Source organism: Dunckerocampus dactyliophorus, chromosome 12 (assembly GCF_027744805.1).
Source record: "Dunckerocampus dactyliophorus isolate RoL2022-P2 chromosome 12, RoL_Ddac_1.1, whole genome shotgun sequence".
NCBI classification, from domain to species: domain Eukaryota; kingdom Metazoa; phylum Chordata; class Actinopteri; order Syngnathiformes; family Syngnathidae; genus Dunckerocampus; species Dunckerocampus dactyliophorus.
In genome coordinates this window covers 21,715,303-21,731,852 of record NC_072830.1, presented here as the reverse complement: position 1 = coordinate 21,731,852, position 16,550 = coordinate 21,715,303, and the positions used below count along the sequence as shown (strand labels likewise).

The 16,550-nt window shown below is 43.1% G+C and overlaps 1 protein-coding gene and 5 non-coding genes across 6 annotated transcripts in view; 5 read left to right on the top strand and 1 right to left on the bottom strand.

The window, feature by feature from the left end:
* Window positions 1-16,550, bottom strand: part of LOC129190874 (uncharacterized) — a 51,108-nt gene that overhangs the window by 16,459 nt on the left and 18,099 nt on the right. The window lies entirely within an intron of this gene.
* LOC129191754 (U6 spliceosomal RNA) lies at window positions 985-1,090 on the top strand. The gene has a single exon (XR_008573282.1). It is a non-coding gene; the product is annotated as a U6 spliceosomal RNA (small nuclear RNA).
* LOC129191753 (U6 spliceosomal RNA) lies at window positions 4,271-4,376 on the top strand. Its single transcript, XR_008573281.1, has one exon. It is a non-coding gene; the product is annotated as a U6 spliceosomal RNA (small nuclear RNA).
* On the top strand, window positions 7,559-7,664 carry LOC129191752 (U6 spliceosomal RNA). The gene has a single exon (XR_008573280.1). It is a non-coding gene; the product is annotated as a U6 spliceosomal RNA (small nuclear RNA).
* Window positions 10,845-10,950, top strand: LOC129191751 (U6 spliceosomal RNA). The gene has a single exon (XR_008573279.1). It is a non-coding gene; the product is annotated as a U6 spliceosomal RNA (small nuclear RNA).
* LOC129191750 (U6 spliceosomal RNA) lies at window positions 14,128-14,233 on the top strand. The gene has a single exon (XR_008573278.1). It is a non-coding gene; the product is annotated as a U6 spliceosomal RNA (small nuclear RNA).

Genomic DNA, 16,550 nt, shown 5'->3' with positions numbered 1-16,550 from the left:
TGGGTTTAATGAGCTGGAAGCCCAAATTATGTAAAAATAAACAAATAAATACTTGAAATCGTTTAAATTGTGGGCCCTGAATCTATAATCTATGAAAGTTTAACTTTTCGAATGGAATTATGGAAATTAAACAACTTTCCATGACATTCAGATTTTTTGGAAAGGGTCCGTATTTTTAAGTTGGTGAAACTGCACTTTTCTGGTGCAAGAGGTAGGCCACACCCACCACACATTCATCGGGGGTCCCGGCATGACCCCAAGATGGCAAAAACGCCACTTAACCAACTGGTTAATTTTCAGACGTTTTCTCAGGCTGCCTGTTTTCAGGTCTGCCGCTGTTGCAAAATTGCATATTTACAAGTTTCTTAAACAGCACTTTTCTAGTCCGGGAGGTGGGCCAAACCCAATATTCATCTGGGGTCCCAGCTGGATCCAAAGATGACCAAAAAAGGCACTTTTGCAGGGGATCAATTTTTGGCCATTTTTCAGGTCCAAATCTGACGCAAAATTTCGTATTTTCAAGCTGCTGAAACAGCACTTTTCTGGTCTGGGAGGTCGGCCAAACCCACCACAGATTTATCAGGAAAAAACACCACTTTTCCAACGCATGAGAGTTTCAAGTGACTGTGAAAGCAGCTACTTTCCAGTTAAACAACTCCGAGCCAGTCTGATTGGGGGAGGCACATGCAAATGTCATTGATATTGATGAGGCGGGGCAATTTTGAACCAATGCTCGCGGTCTGATGTCAAATGTATTTGCATATACTACACATCAACCCCGGTCAGTCTAGCACAAAGTGCCATTTTAACATTTCTTTGTGAGCACTACGAGCTTCGGTTTCATGAACAATCAAACTATAGGCAGCTGCATATACCAGTGATTGCAGCCTTTTAACATTTAAGTGACATGTTTACTGCCACCATGACTGTAGAAGTGTTGGCAGAGAGCAGCCTACTTACACCGACATCTGTCCTTGACCTGTTGCGCTACTTCGGTAACGCATATACTAAAATTGGAACGATACAGAGAAGATTAGCATGGCCCCTGCGCAAGGATGACACGCAAATTCGTGAAGCGTTCCTCATTTTTTCCATTTATAACACAAACTGTTATCACAGCATTGGTTTTTTTTGAGTAACCCCTGTTATTGTGATGCTGAAACTTCACTTTTCTGGTCAGGGAGGTGTGCCAAACCCAGCACACATTCATCTGGGGACGCGGCCGTACCCAAAGATGGCAGAAAACGCCACTGTTCCCATCGGTCAAATTTAAGCAATTTTATGAGATTGTGAAATCACCTACTTTTAAGTTGCTGGAACAACACTTTTCTGGTCTGGGAGGTCGGCCAAATCTACCACAGATTCATCAGGAAAAAACACCACTTTTCCAATGCATGAGAGTTTCAAGTGACTGTGAAAGCAGCTACTTTCCTGTTAAACAACTCCAATCCAGTCTGATCGGGGGAGGCAAACCAAATGTTTGTGGTCCGTGAGGTGGCCCAAACCCACCACACATGAATCTGGCGTCCAAACAGGACCCAAAGATGACAAAAACGTCACTTTTCCAACAAATACATTTTCGATTATTGTCCCAAAATTTTTCAAGTTGTTGTTTGTCGTTTTTTCAAGTTGCTGCAACAGCACTTTTCTGGTGTGGGAGGTGAGCCAAGCACATTACAAATCAATCTAGGGTCCTGACTGGACTCAAGGATGACAAAAAAAAGCTACTTTTCCATAGGGTCAACTTTTCAGACATTTTTCAGGTCTACAGCTATTGCAAAACTACATACAGACCCTTTCCAAAAAATTAGAATGCCATAGAAAAGTTGTTTAATTTCCATAATTCCATTCAAAAAGTTAAACTTTCATAGATTCTAGATTCAGGGCCCACAATTTAAACGATTTCAAGTGTTTATTTGTTTATTTTTACATAATTTGGGCTTCCAGCTCATAAAACCCACGAAAACAGGAATTCAAAAAATTAGTATACTGTGAAGAAATCACCCTTTACTTCTCAGTTATTGCAGGAAAAAAAAGAAAGAAATTAGGATCACATCAAATCAATCAAAATATGGTACTTTCAAAACGATATGTCAATCTTCAATACTTGGTTGGGAATCCCTTTGCCTTAATCACTGCCTCGATGCGACGTGGCATTGAAGCAATCAGCCCGTGGCATTGCCTGGGAGTTATGGAAGCCCAGATTTCCTTGATGCTTGCTGTCAGCTCTTCTTTGTTGTTGGGTCTGGTGCCCCTCATTTTCCTCTTGAGAATACCCCATAGATTCTCAATGGGGTTTAGGTCCGGTGAGTTGGCTGGCCAGTCAAGCACTGTGATGGCATGGGCATCAAACCAGGTTTTGGTGCTTCTGGCAGTATGGGCAGGGGCCAGGTCCTGCTGGAAGATGAAATCTGCATCTCCATACAGATCCTCAGCAGAAGGAATCATGAAGTCCTCTAAAACATTCTGGTAGACTGTTGCAGTGACCTTGGATTTAATAAAGCAGAGTTTACCAACACCTGCACCGGACATTGCACACCAAATCATGACGGACTGTGGATATTTCACACTGGACCTCAGGCAGCTTGGGTTCTGTTCCTCACCAGTCTTTCTCAAAACCCTTGGACCTTGATTCCCAAATGAAAGGCACACTTTACTTTCATCGGAAAAGAGGACCTTGGACCACTGGCCAACAGTCCAGTCCTTCTTCTCCTTGGCCCAGTGGAGACGCTTCCTACGTTGGCTCAGGTTCAGAAGTGGCTTGACCCGAGGAATCCGACAGTTGTAGCCCATCTCCCGGATGCGTCTGAATGTGGTGTTTTTGGAAGCTGTGATTCCCGCCTCATTCCACTCTTTCTGGATCTCTGCCAGATTCTTGACTCTTCCCTGTTTGATAATCCGCTGAAGCCCACGGTCATCTCTTTTGCTGGTGCATCTTCTCCTGCCACATTTTGCCCTTCATCTAGACTTTCCATTGATATGCTTGGACACAGCATTCTGTGAACAACCAGCCTCCTTAGCTATGAACTTTTGTGTCTTACCCATCCTATGGAGGGTATCAATGATGGTCTTCTGGCCAGTTGTCATGTCTGCAGTCTTCCCCATATTGAACCGAACTGAGACAATTGAACCAAACTGAAGCTATTTAATGACACCTGGGGAAGCCTGTGCAGGTGATTTGAGTTTAGTAGATGATTAGTGTGTAACACTCAGTTTAAAACATTCACGCTCTGCAAACTTTGGGCTGATTTCTTCACAGTATTCTAATTTTTTGAATTCCTGTTTTCGTGGGTTTAATGAGCTGGAAGCCCAAATTATGTAAAAATAAACAAATAAATACTTGAAATCGTTTAAATTGTGGGCCCTGAATCTATAATCTATGAAAGTTTAACTTTTCGAATGGAATTATGGAAATTAAACAACTTTCCATGACATTCAGATTTTTTGGAAAGGGTCCGTAATTTTAAGTTGGTGAAACTGCACTTTTCTGGTGCAAGAGGTAGGCCACACCCACCACACATTCATCGGGGGTCCCGGCATGACCCCAAGATGGCAAAAACGCCACTTAACCAACTGGTTAATTTTCAGACGTTTTCTCAGGCTGCCTGTTTTCAGGTCTGCCGCTGTTGCAAAATTGCATATTTACAAGTTTCTTAAACAGCACTTTTCTAGTCCGGGAGGTGGGCCAAACCCAATATTCATCTGGGGTCCCAGCTGGATCCAAAGATCCAAAAAAGGCACTTTTGCAGGGGATCAATTTTTGGCCATTTTTCAGGTCCAAATCTGACGCAAAATTTCGTATTTTCAAGCTGCTGAAACAGCACTTTTCTGGTCTGGGAGGTCGGCCAAACCCACCACAGATTTATCAGGAAAAAACACCACTTTTCCAACGCATGAGAGTTTCAAGTGACTGTGAAAGCAGCTACTTTCCAGTTAAACAACTCCGAGCCAGTCTGATTGGGGGAGGCACATGCAAATGTCATTGATATTGATGAGGCGGGGCAATTTTGAACCAATGCTCGCGGTCTGATGTCAAATGTATTTGCATATACTACACATCAACCCCGGTCAGTCTAGCACAAAGTGCCATTTTAACATTTCTTTGTGAGCACTACGAGCTTCGGTTTCATGAACAATAAAACTATAGGCAGCTGCATATACCAGTGATTGCAGCCTTTTAACATTTAAGTGACATGTTTACTGCCACCATGACTGTAGAAGTGTTGGCAGAGAGCAGCCTACTTACACCGACATCTGTCCTTGACCTGTTGCGCTACTTCGGTAACGCATATACTAAAATTGGAACGATACAGAGAAGATTAGCATGGCCCCTGCGCAAGGATGACACGCAAATTCGTGAAGCGTTCCTCATTTTTTCCATTTATAACACAAACTGTTATCACAGCATTGGTTTTTTTTGAGTAACCCCTGTTATTGTGATGCTGAAACTTCACTTTTCTGGTCCGGGAGGTGTGCCAAACCCAGCACACATTCATCTGGGGACGCGGCCGTACCCAAAGATGGCAGAAAACGCCACTGTTCCCATCGGTCAAATTTAAGCAATTTTATGAGATTGTGAAATCACCTACTTTTAAGTTGCTGGAACAACACTTTTCTGGTCTGGGAGGTCGGCCAAATCTACCACAGATTCATCAGGAAAAAACACCACTTTTCCAATGCATGAGAGTTTCAAGTGACTGTGAAAGCAGCTACTTTCCTGTTAAACAACTCCAATCCAGTCTGATCGGGGGAGGCAAACCAAATGTTTGTGGTCCGTGAGGTGGCCCAAACCCACCACACATGAATCTGGCGTCCAAACAGGACCCAAAGATGACAAAAACGTCACTTTTCCAACAAATACATTTTCGATTATTGTCCCAAAATTTTTCAAGTTGTTGTTTGTCGTTTTTTCAAGTTGCTGCAACAGCACTTTTCTGGTGTGGGAGGTGAGCCAAGCACATTACAAATCAATCTAGGGTCCTGACTGGACTCAAGGATGACAAAAAAAAGCTACTTTTCCATAGGGTCAACTTTTCAGACATTTTTCAGGTCTACAGCTATTGCAAAACTACATACAGACCCTTTCCAAAAAATTAGAATGCCATAGAAAAGTTGTTTAATTTCCATAATTCCATTCAAAAAGTTAAACTTTCATAGATTCTAGATTCAGGGCCCACAATTTAAACGATTTCAAGTGTTTATTTGTTTATTTTTACATAATTTGGGCTTCCAGCTCATAAAACCCACGAAAACAGGAATTCAAAAAATTAGTATACTGTGAAGAAATCACCCTTTACTTCTCAGTTATTGCAGGAAAAAAAAGAAAGAAATTAGGATCACATCAAATCAATCAAAATATGGTACTTTCAAAACGATATGTCAATCTTCAATACTTGGTTGGGATTCCCTTTGCCTTAATCACTGCCTCGATGCGACGTGGCATTGAAGCAATCAGCCCGTGGCATTGCCTGGGAGTTATGGAAGCCCAGATTTCCTTGATGCTTGCTGTCAGCTCTTCTTTGTTGTTGGGTCTGGTGCCCCTCATTTTCCTCTTGAGAATACCCCATAGATTCTCAATGGGGTTTAGGTCCGGTGAGTTGGCTGGCCAGTCAAGCACTGTGATGGCATGGGCATCAAACCAGGTTTTGGTGCTTCTGGCAGTATGGGCAGGGGCCAGGTCCTGCTGGAAGATGAAATCTGCATCTCCATACAGATCCTCAGCAGAAGGAATCATGAAGTCCTCTAAAACATTCTGGTAGACTGTTGCAGTGACCTTGGATTTAATAAAGCAGAGTTTACCAACACCTGCACCGGACATTGCACACCAAATCATGACGGACTGTGGATATTTCACACTGGACCTCAGGCAGCTTGGGTTCTGTTCCTCACCAGTCTTTCTCAAAACCCTTGGACCTTGATTCCCAAATGAAAGGCACACTTTACTTTCATCGGAAAAGAGGACCTTGGACCACTGGCCAACAGTCCAGTCCTTCTTCTCCTTGGCCCAGTGGAGACGCTTCCTACGTTGGCTCAGGTTCAGAAGTGGCTTGACCCGAGGAATCCGACAGTTGTAGCCCATCTCCCGGATGCGTCTGAATGTGGTGTTTTTGGAAGCTGTGATTCCCGCCTCATTCCACTCTTTCTGGATCTCTGCCAGATTCTTGACTCTTCCCTGTTTGATAATCCGCTGAAGCCCACGGTCATCTCTTTTGCTGGTGCATCTTCTCCTGCCACATTTTGCCCTTCATCTAGACTTTCCATTGATATGCTTGGACACAGCATTCTGTGAACAACCAGCCTCCTTAGCTATGAACTTTTGTGTCTTACCCATCCTATGGAGGGTATCAATGATGGTCTTCTGGCCAGTTGTCATGTCTGCAGTCTTCCCCATATTGAACCGAACTGAGACAATTGAACCAAACTGAAGCTATTTAATGACACCTGGGGAAGCCTGTGCAGGTGATTTGAGTTTAGTAGATGATTAGTGTGTAACACTCAGTTTAAAACATTCACGCTCTACAAACTTTGGGCTGATTTCTTCACAGTATTCTAATTTTTTGAATTCCTGTTTTCGTGGGTTTAATGAGCTGGAAGCCCAAATTATGTAAAAATAAACAAATAAATACTTGAAATCGTTTAAATTGTGGGCCCTGAATCTATAATCTATGAAAGTTTAACTTTTCGAATGGAATTATGGAAATTAAACAACTTTCCATGACATTCAGATTTTTTGGAAAGGGTCCGTATTTTTAAGTTGGTGAAACTGCACTTTTCTGGTGCAAGAGGTAGGCCACACCCACCACACATTCATCGGGGGTCCCGGCATGACCCCAAGATGGCAAAAACGCCACTTAACCAACTGGTTAATTTTCAGACGTTTTCTCAGGCTGCCTGTTTTCAGGTCTGCCGCTGTTGCAAAATTGCATATTTACAAGTTTCTTAAACAGCACTTTTCTAGTCCGGGAGGTGGGCCAAACCCAATATTCATCTGGGGTCCCAGCTGGATCCAAAGATGACCAAAAAAGGCACTTTTGCAGGGGATCAATTTTTGGCCATTTTTCAGGTCCAAATCTGACGCAAAATTTCGTATTTTCAAGCTGCTGAAACAGCACTTTTCTGGTCTGGGAGGTCGGCCAAACCCACCACAGATTTATCAGGAAAAAACACCACTTTTCCAACGCATGAGAGTTTCAAGTGACTGTGAAAGCAGCTACTTTCCAGTTAAACAACTCCGAGCCAGTCTGATTGGGGGAGGCACATGCAAATGTCATTGATATTGATGAGGCGGGGCAATTTTGAACCAATGCTCGCGGTCTGATGTCAAATGTATTTGCATATACTACACATCAACCCCGGTCAGTCTAGCACAAAGTGCCATTTTAACATTTCTTTGTGAGCACTACGAGCTTCGGTTTCATGAACAATCAAACTATAGGCAGCTGCATATACCAGTGATTGCAGCCTTTTAACATTTAAGTGACATGTTTACTGCCACCATGACTGTAGAAGTGTTGGCAGAGAGCAGCCTACTTACACCGACATCTGTCCTTGACCTGTTGCGCTACTTCGGTAACGCATATACTAAAATTGGAACGATACAGAGAAGATTAGCATGGCCCCTGCGCAAGGATGACACGCAAATTCGTGAAGCGTTCCTCATTTTTTCCATTTATAACACAAACTGTTATCACAGCATTGGTTTTTTTTGAGTAACCCCTGTTATTGTGATGCTGAAACTTCACTTTTCTGGTCCGGGAGGTGTGCCAAACCCAGCACACATTCATCTGGGGACGCGGCCGTACCCAAAGATGGCAGAAAACGCCACTGTTCCCATCGGTCAAATTTAAGCAATTTTATGAGATTGTGAAATCACCTACTTTTAAGTTGCTGGAACAACACTTTTCTGGTCTGGGAGGTCGGCCAAATCTACCACAGATTCATCAGGAAAAAACACCACTTTTCCAATGCATGAGAGTTTCAAGTGACTGTGAAAGCAGCTACTTTCCTGTTAAACAACTCCAATCCAGTCTGATCGGGGGAGGCAAACCAAATGTTTGTGGTCCGTGAGGTGGCCCAAACCCACCACACATGAATCTGGCGTCCAAACAGGACCCAAAGATGACAAAAACGTCACTTTTCCAACAAATACATTTTCGATTATTGTCCCAAAATTTTTCAAGTTGTTGTTTGTCGTTTTTTCAAGTTGCTGCAACAGCACTTTTCTGGTGTGGGAGGTGAGCCAAGCACATTACAAATCAATCTAGGGTCCTGACTGGACTCAAGGATGACAAAAAAAAGCTACTTTTCCATAGGGTCAACTTTTCAGACATTTTTCAGGTCTGCAGCTATTGCAAAACTACATACAGACCCTTTCCAAAAAATTAGAATGCCATAGAAAAGTTGTTTAATTTCCATAATTCCATTCAAAAAGTTAAACTTTCATAGATTCTAGATTCAGGGCCCACAATTTAAACGATTTCAAGTGTTTATTTGTTTATTTTTACATAATTTGGGCTTCCAGCTCATAAAACCCACGAAAACAGGAATTCAAAAAATTAGTATACTGTGAAGAAATCACCCTTTACTTCTCAGTTATTGCAGGAAAAAAAAGAAAGAAATTAGGATCACATCAAATCAATCAAAATATGGTACTTTCAAAACGATATGTCAATCTTCAATACTTGGTTGGGAATCCCTTTGCCTTAATCACTGCCTCGATGCGACGTGGCATTGAAGCAATCAGCCCGTGGCATTGCCTGGGAGTTATGGAAGCCCAGATTTCCTTGATGCTTGCTGTCAGCTCTTCTTTGTTGTTGGGTCTGGTGCCCCTCATTTTCCTCTTGAGAATACCCCATAGATTCTCAATGGGGTTTAGGTCCGGTGAGTTGGCTGGCCAGTCAAGCACTGTGATGGCATGGGCATCAAACCAGGTTTTGGTGCTTCTGGCAGTATGGGCAGGGGCCAGGTCCTGCTGGAAGATGAAATCTGCATCTCCATACAGATCCTCAGCAGAAGGAATCATGAAGTCCTCTAAAACATTCTGGTAGACTGTTGCAGTGACCTTGGATTTAATAAAGCAGAGTTTACCAACACCTGCACCGGACATTGCACACCAAATCATGACGGACTGTGGATATTTCACACTGGACCTCAGGCAGCTTGGGTTCTGTTCCTCACCAGTCTTTCTCAAAACCCTTGGACCTTGATTCCCAAATGAAAGGCACACTTTACTTTCATCGGAAAAGAGGACCTTGGACCACTGGCCAACAGTCCAGTCCTTCTTCTCCTTGGCCCAGTGGAGACGCTTCCTACGTTGGCTCAGGTTCAGAAGTGGCTTGACCCGAGGAATCCGACAGTTGTAGCCCATCTCCCGGATGCGTCTGAATGTGGTGTTTTTGGAAGCTGTGATTCCCGCCTCATTCCACTCTTTCTGGATCTCTGCCAGATTCTTGACTCTTCCCTGTTTGATAATCCGCTGAAGCCCACGGTCATCTCTTTTGCTGGTGCATCTTCTCCTGCCACATTTTGCCCTTCATCTAGACTTTCCATTGATATGCTTGGACACAGCATTCTGTGAACAACCAGCCTCCTTAGCTATGAACTTTTGTGTCTTACCCATCCTATGGAGGGTATCAATGATGGTCTTCTGGCCAGTTGTCATGTCTGCAGTCTTCCCCATATTGAACCGAACTGAGACAATTGAACCAAACTGAAGCTATTTAATGACACCTGGGGAAGCCTGTGCAGGTGATTTGAGTTTAGTAGATGATTAGTGTGTAACACTCAGTTTAAAACATTCACGCTCTGCAAACTTTGGGCTGATTTCTTCACAGTATTCTAATTTTTTGAATTCCTGTTTTCGTGGGTTTAATGAGCTGGAAGCCCAAATTATGTAAAAATAAACAAATAAATACTTGAAATCGTTTAAATTGTGGGCCCTGAATCTATAATCTATGAAAGTTTAACTTTTCGAATGGAATTATGGAAATTAAACAACTTTCCATGACATTCAGATTTTTTGGAAAGGGTCCGTAATTTTAAGTTGGTGAAACTGCACTTTTCTGGTGCAAGAGGTAGGCCACACCCACCACACATTCATCGGGGGTCCCGGCATGACCCCAAGATGGCAAAAACGCCACTTAACCAACTGGTTAATTTTCAGACGTTTTCTCAGGCTGCCTGTTTTCAGGTCTGCCGCTGTTGCAAAATTGCATATTTACAAGTTTCTTAAACAGCACTTTTCTAGTCCGGGAGGTGGGCCAAACCCAATATTCATCTGGGGTCCCAGCTGGATCCAAAGATCCAAAAAAGGCACTTTTGCAGGGGATCAATTTTTGGCCATTTTTCAGGTCCAAATCTGACGCAAAATTTCGTATTTTCAAGCTGCTGAAACAGCACTTTTCTGGTCTGGGAGGTCGGCCAAACCCACCACAGATTTATCAGGAAAAAACACCACTTTTCCAACGCATGAGAGTTTCAAGTGACTGTGAAAGCAGCTACTTTCCAGTTAAACAACTCCGAGCCAGTCTGATTGGGGGAGGCACATGCAAATGTCATTGATATTGATGAGGCGGGGCAATTTTGAACCAATGCTCGCGGTCTGATGTCAAATGTATTTGCATATACTACACATCAACCCCGGTCAGTCTAGCACAAAGTGCCATTTTAACATTTCTTTGTGAGCACTACGAGCTTCGGTTTCATGAACAATAAAACTATAGGCAGCTGCATATACCAGTGATTGCAGCCTTTTAACATTTAAGTGACATGTTTACTGCCACCATGACTGTAGAAGTGTTGGCAGAGAGCAGCCTACTTACACCGACATCTGTCCTTGACCTGTTGCGCTACTTCGGTAACGCATATACTAAAATTGGAACGATACAGAGAAGATTAGCATGGCCCCTGCGCAAGGATGACACGCAAATTCGTGAAGCGTTCCTCATTTTTTCCATTTATAACACAAACTGTTATCACAGCATTGGTTTTTTTTGAGTAACCCCTGTTATTGTGATGCTGAAACTTCACTTTTCTGGTCCGGGAGGTGTGCCAAACCCAGCACACATTCATCTGGGGACGCGGCCGTACCCAAAGATGGCAGAAAACGCCACTGTTCCCATCGGTCAAATTTAAGCAATTTTATGAGATTGTGAAATCACCTACTTTTAAGTTGCTGGAACAACACTTTTCTGGTCTGGGAGGTCGGCCAAATCTACCACAGATTCATCAGGAAAAAACACCACTTTTCCAATGCATGAGAGTTTCAAGTGACTGTGAAAGCAGCTACTTTCCTGTTAAACAACTCCAATCCAGTCTGATCGGGGGAGGCAAACCAAATGTTTGTGGTCCGTGAGGTGGCCCAAACCCACCACACATGAATCTGGCGTCCAAACAGGACCCAAAGATGACAAAAACGTCACTTTTCCAACAAATACATTTTCGATTGTCCCAAAATTTTTCAAGTTGTTGTTTGTCGTTTTTTCAAGTTGCTGCAACAGCACTTTTCTGGTGTGGGAGGTGAGCCAAGCACATTACAAATCAATCTAGGGTCCTGACTGGACTCAAGGATGACAAAAAAAAGCTACTTTTCCATAGGGTCAACTTTTCAGACATTTTTCAGGTCTGCAGCTATTGCAAAACTACATACAGACCCTTTCCAAAAAATTAGAATGCCATAGAAAAGTTGTTTAATTTCCATAATTCCATTCAAAAAGTTAAACTTTCATAGATTCTAGATTCAGGGCCCACAATTTAAACGATTTCAAGTGTTTATTTGTTTATTTTTACATAATTTGGGCTTCCAGCTCATAAAACCCACGAAAACAGGAATTCAAAAAATTAGTATACTGTGAAGAAATCACCCTTTACTTCTCAGTTATTGCAGGAAAAAAAAGAAAGAAATTAGGATCACATCAAATCAATCAAAATATGGTACTTTCAAAACGATATGTCAATCTTCAATACTTGGTTGGGAATCCCTTTGCCTTAATCACTGCCTCGATGCGACGTGGCATTGAAGCAATCAGCCCGTGGCATTGCCTGGGAGTTATGGAAGCCCAGATTTCCTTGATGCTTGCTGTCAGCTCTTCTTTGTTGTTGGGTCTGGTGCCCCTCATTTTCCTCTTGAGAATACCCCATAGATTCTCAATGGGGTTTAGGTCCGGTGAGTTGGCTGGCCAGTCAAGCACTGTGATGGCATGGGCATCAAACCAGGTTTTGGTGCTTCTGGCAGTATGGGCAGGGGCCAGGTCCTGCTGGAAGATGAAATCTGCATCTCCATACAGATCCTCAGCAGAAGGAATCATGAAGTCCTCTAAAACATTCTGGTAGACTGTTGCAGTGACCTTGGATTTAATAAAGCAGAGTTTACCAACACCTGCACCGGACATTGCACACCAAATCATGACGGACTGTGGATATTTCACACTGGACCTCAGGCAGCTTGGGTTCTGTTCCTCACCAGTCTTTCTCAAAACCCTTGGACCTTGATTCCCAAATGAAAGGCACACTTTACTTTCATCGGAAAAGAGGACCTTGGACCACTGGCCAACAGTCCAGTCCTTCTTCTCCTTGGCCCAGTGGAGACGCTTCCTACGTTGGCTCAGGTTCAGAAGTGGCTTGACCCGAGGAATCCGACAGTTGTAGCCCATCTCCCGGATGCGTCTGAATGTGGTGTTTTTGGAAGCTGTGATTCCCGCCTCATTCCACTCTTTCTGGATCTCTGCCAGATTCTTGACTCTTCCCTGTTTGATAATCCGCTGAAGCCCACGGTCATCTCTTTTGCTGGTGCATCTTCTCCTGCCACATTTTGCCCTTCATCTAGACTTTCCATTGATATGCTTGGACACAGCATTCTGTGAACAACCAGCCTCCTTAGCTATGAACTTTTGTGTCTTACCCATCCTATGGAGGGTATCAATGATGGTCTTCTGGCCAGTTGTCATGTCTGCAGTCTTCCCCATATTGAACCGAACTGAGACAATTGAACCAAACTGAAGCTATTTAATGACACCTGGGGAAGCCTGTGCAGGTGATTTGAGTTTAGTAGATGATTAGTGTGTAACACTCAGTTTAAAACATTCACGCTCTGCAAACTTTGGGCTGATTTCTTCACAGTATTCTAATTTTTTGAATTCCTGTTTTCGTGGGTTTAATGAGCTGGAAGCCCAAATTATGTAAAAATAAACAAATAAATACTTGAAATCGTTTAAATTGTGGGCCCTGAATCTATAATCTATGAAAGTTTAACTTTTCGAATGGAATTATGGAAATTAAACAACTTTCCATGACATTCAGATTTTTTGGAAAGGGTCCGTAATTTTAAGTTGGTGAAACTGCACTTTTCTGGTGCAAGAGGTAGGCCACACCCACCACACATTCATCGGGGGTCCCGGCATGACCCCAAGATGGCAAAAACGCCACTTAACCAACTGGTTAATTTTCAGACGTTTTCTCAGGCTGCCTGTTTTCAGGTCTGCCGCTGTTGCAAAATTGCATATTTACAAGTTTCTTAAACAGCACTTTTCTAGTCCGGGAGGTGGGCCAAACCCAATATTCATCTGGGGTCCCAGCTGGATCCAAAGATCCAAAAAAGGCACTTTTGCAGGGGATCAATTTTTGGCCATTTTTCAGGTCCAAATCTGACGCAAAATTTCGTATTTTCAAGCTGCTGAAACAGCACTTTTCTGGTCTGGGAGGTCGGCCAAACCCACCACAGATTTATCAGGAAAAAACACCACTTTTCCAACGCATGAGAGTTTCAAGTGACTGTGAAAGCAGCTACTTTCCAGTTAAACAACTCCGAGCCAGTCTGATTGGGGGAGGCACATGCAAATGTCATTGATATTGATGAGGCGGGGCAATTTTGAACCAATGCTCGCGGTCTGATGTCAAATGTATTTGCATATACTACACATCAACCCCGGTCAGTCTAGCACAAAGTGCCATTTTAACATTTCTTTGTGAGCACTACGAGCTTCGGTTTCATGAACAATAAAACTATAGGCAGCTGCATATACCAGTGATTGCAGCCTTTTAACATTTAAGTGACATGTTTACTGCCACCATGACTGTAGAAGTGTTGGCAGAGAGCAGCCTACTTACACCGACATCTGTCCTTGACCTGTTGCGCTACTTCGGTAACGCATATACTAAAATTGGAACGATACAGAGAAGATTAGCATGGCCCCTGCGCAAGGATGACACGCAAATTCGTGAAGCGTTCCTCATTTTTTCCATTTATAACACAAACTGTTATCACAGCATTGGTTTTTTTTGAGTAACCCCTGTTATTGTGATGCTGAAACTTCACTTTTCTGGTCCGGGAGGTGTGCCAAACCCAGCACACATTCATCTGGGGACGCGGCCGTACCCAAAGATGGCAGAAAACGCCACTGTTCCCATCGGTCAAATTTAAGCAATTTTATGAGATTGTGAAATCACCTACTTTTAAGTTGCTGGAACAACACTTTTCTGGTCTGGGAGGTCGGCCAAATCTACCACAGATTCATCAGGAAAAAACACCACTTTTCCAATGCATGAGAGTTTCAAGTGACTGTGAAAGCAGCTACTTTCCTGTTAAACAACTCCAATCCAGTCTGATCGGGGGAGGCAAACCAAATGTTTGTGGTCCGTGAGGTGGCCCAAACCCACCACACATGAATCTGGCGTCCAAACAGGACCCAAAGATGACAAAAACGTCACTTTTCCAACAAATACATTTTCGATTATTGTCCCAAAATTTTTCAAGTTGTTGTTTGTCGTTTTTTCAAGTTGCTGCAACAGCACTTTTCTGGTGTGGGAGGTGAGCCAAGCACATTACAAATCAATCTAGGGTCCTGACTGGACTCAAGGATGACAAAAAAAAGCTACTTTTCCATAGGGTCAACTTTTCAGACATTTTTCAGGTCTGCAGCTATTGCAAAACTACATACAGACCCTTTCCAAAAAATTAGAATGCCATAGAAAAGTTGTTTAATTTCCATAATTCCATTCAAAAAGTTAAACTTTCATAGATTCTAGATTCAGGGCCCACAATTTAAACGATTTCAAGTGTTTATTTGTTTATTTTTACATAATTTGGGCTTCCAGCTCATAAAACCCACGAAAACAGGAATTCAAAAAATTAGTATACTGTGAAGAAATCACCCTTTACTTCTCAGTTATTGCAGGAAAAAAAAGAAAGAAATTAGGATCACATCAAATCAATCAAAATATGGTACTTTCAAAACGATATGTCAATCTTCAATACTTGGTTGGGAATCCCTTTGCCTTAATCACTGCCTCGATGCGACGTGGCATTGAAGCAATCAGCCCGTGGCATTGCCTGGGAGTTATGGAAGCCCAGATTTCCTTGATGCTTGCTGTCAGCTCTTCTTTGTTGTTGGGTCTGGTGCCCCTCATTTTCCTCTTGAGAATACCCCATAGATTCTCAATGGGGTTTAGGTCCGGTGAGTTGGCTGGCCAGTCAAGCACTGTGATGGCATGGGCATCAAACCAGGTTTTGGTGCTTCTGGCAGTATGGGCAGGGGCCAGGTCCTGCTGGAAGATGAAATCTGCATCTCCATACAGATCCTCAGCAGAAGGAATCATGAAGTCCTCTAAAACATTCTGGTAGACTGTTGCAGTGACCTTGGATTTAATAAAGCAGAGTTTACCAACACCTGCACCGGACATTGCACACCAAATCATGACGGACTGTGGATATTTCACACTGGACCTCAGGCAGCTTGGGTTCTGTTCCTCACCAGTCTTTCTCAAAACCCTTGGACCTTGATTCCCAAATGAAAGGCACACTTTACTTTCATCGGAAAAGAGGACCTTGGACCACTGGCCAACAGTCCAGTCCTTCTTCTCCTTGGCCCAGTGGAGACGCTTCCTACGTTGGCTCAGGTTCAGAAGTGGCTTGACCCGAGGAATCCGACAGTTGTAGCCCATCTCCCGGATGCGTCTGAATGTGGTGTTTTTGGAAGCTGTGATTCCCGCCTCATTCCACTCTTTCTGGATCTCTGCCAGATTCTTGACTCTTCCCTGTTTGATAATCCGCTGAAGCCCACGGTCATCTCTTTTGCTGGTGCATCTTCTCCTGCCACATTTTGCCCTTCATCTAGACTTTCCATTGATATGCTTGGACACAGCATTCTGTGAACAACCAGCCTCCTTAGCTATGAACTTTTGTGTCTTACCCATCCTATGGAGGGTATCAATGATGGTCTTCTGGCCAGTTGTCATGTCTGCAGTCTTCCCCATATTGAACCGAACTGAGACAATTGAACCAAACTGAAGCTATTTAATGACACCTGGGGAAGCCTGTGCAGGTGATTTGAGTTTAGTAGATGATTAGTGTGTAACACTCAGTTTAAAACATTCACGCTCTACAAACTTTGGGCTGATTTCTTCACAGTATTCTAATTTTTTGAATTCCTGTTTTCGTGGGTTTAATGAGCTGGAAGCCCAAATTATGTAAAAATAAACAAATAAATACTTGAAATCGTTTAAATTGTGGGCCCTGAATCTATAATCTATGAAAGTTTAACTTTTCGAATGGAATT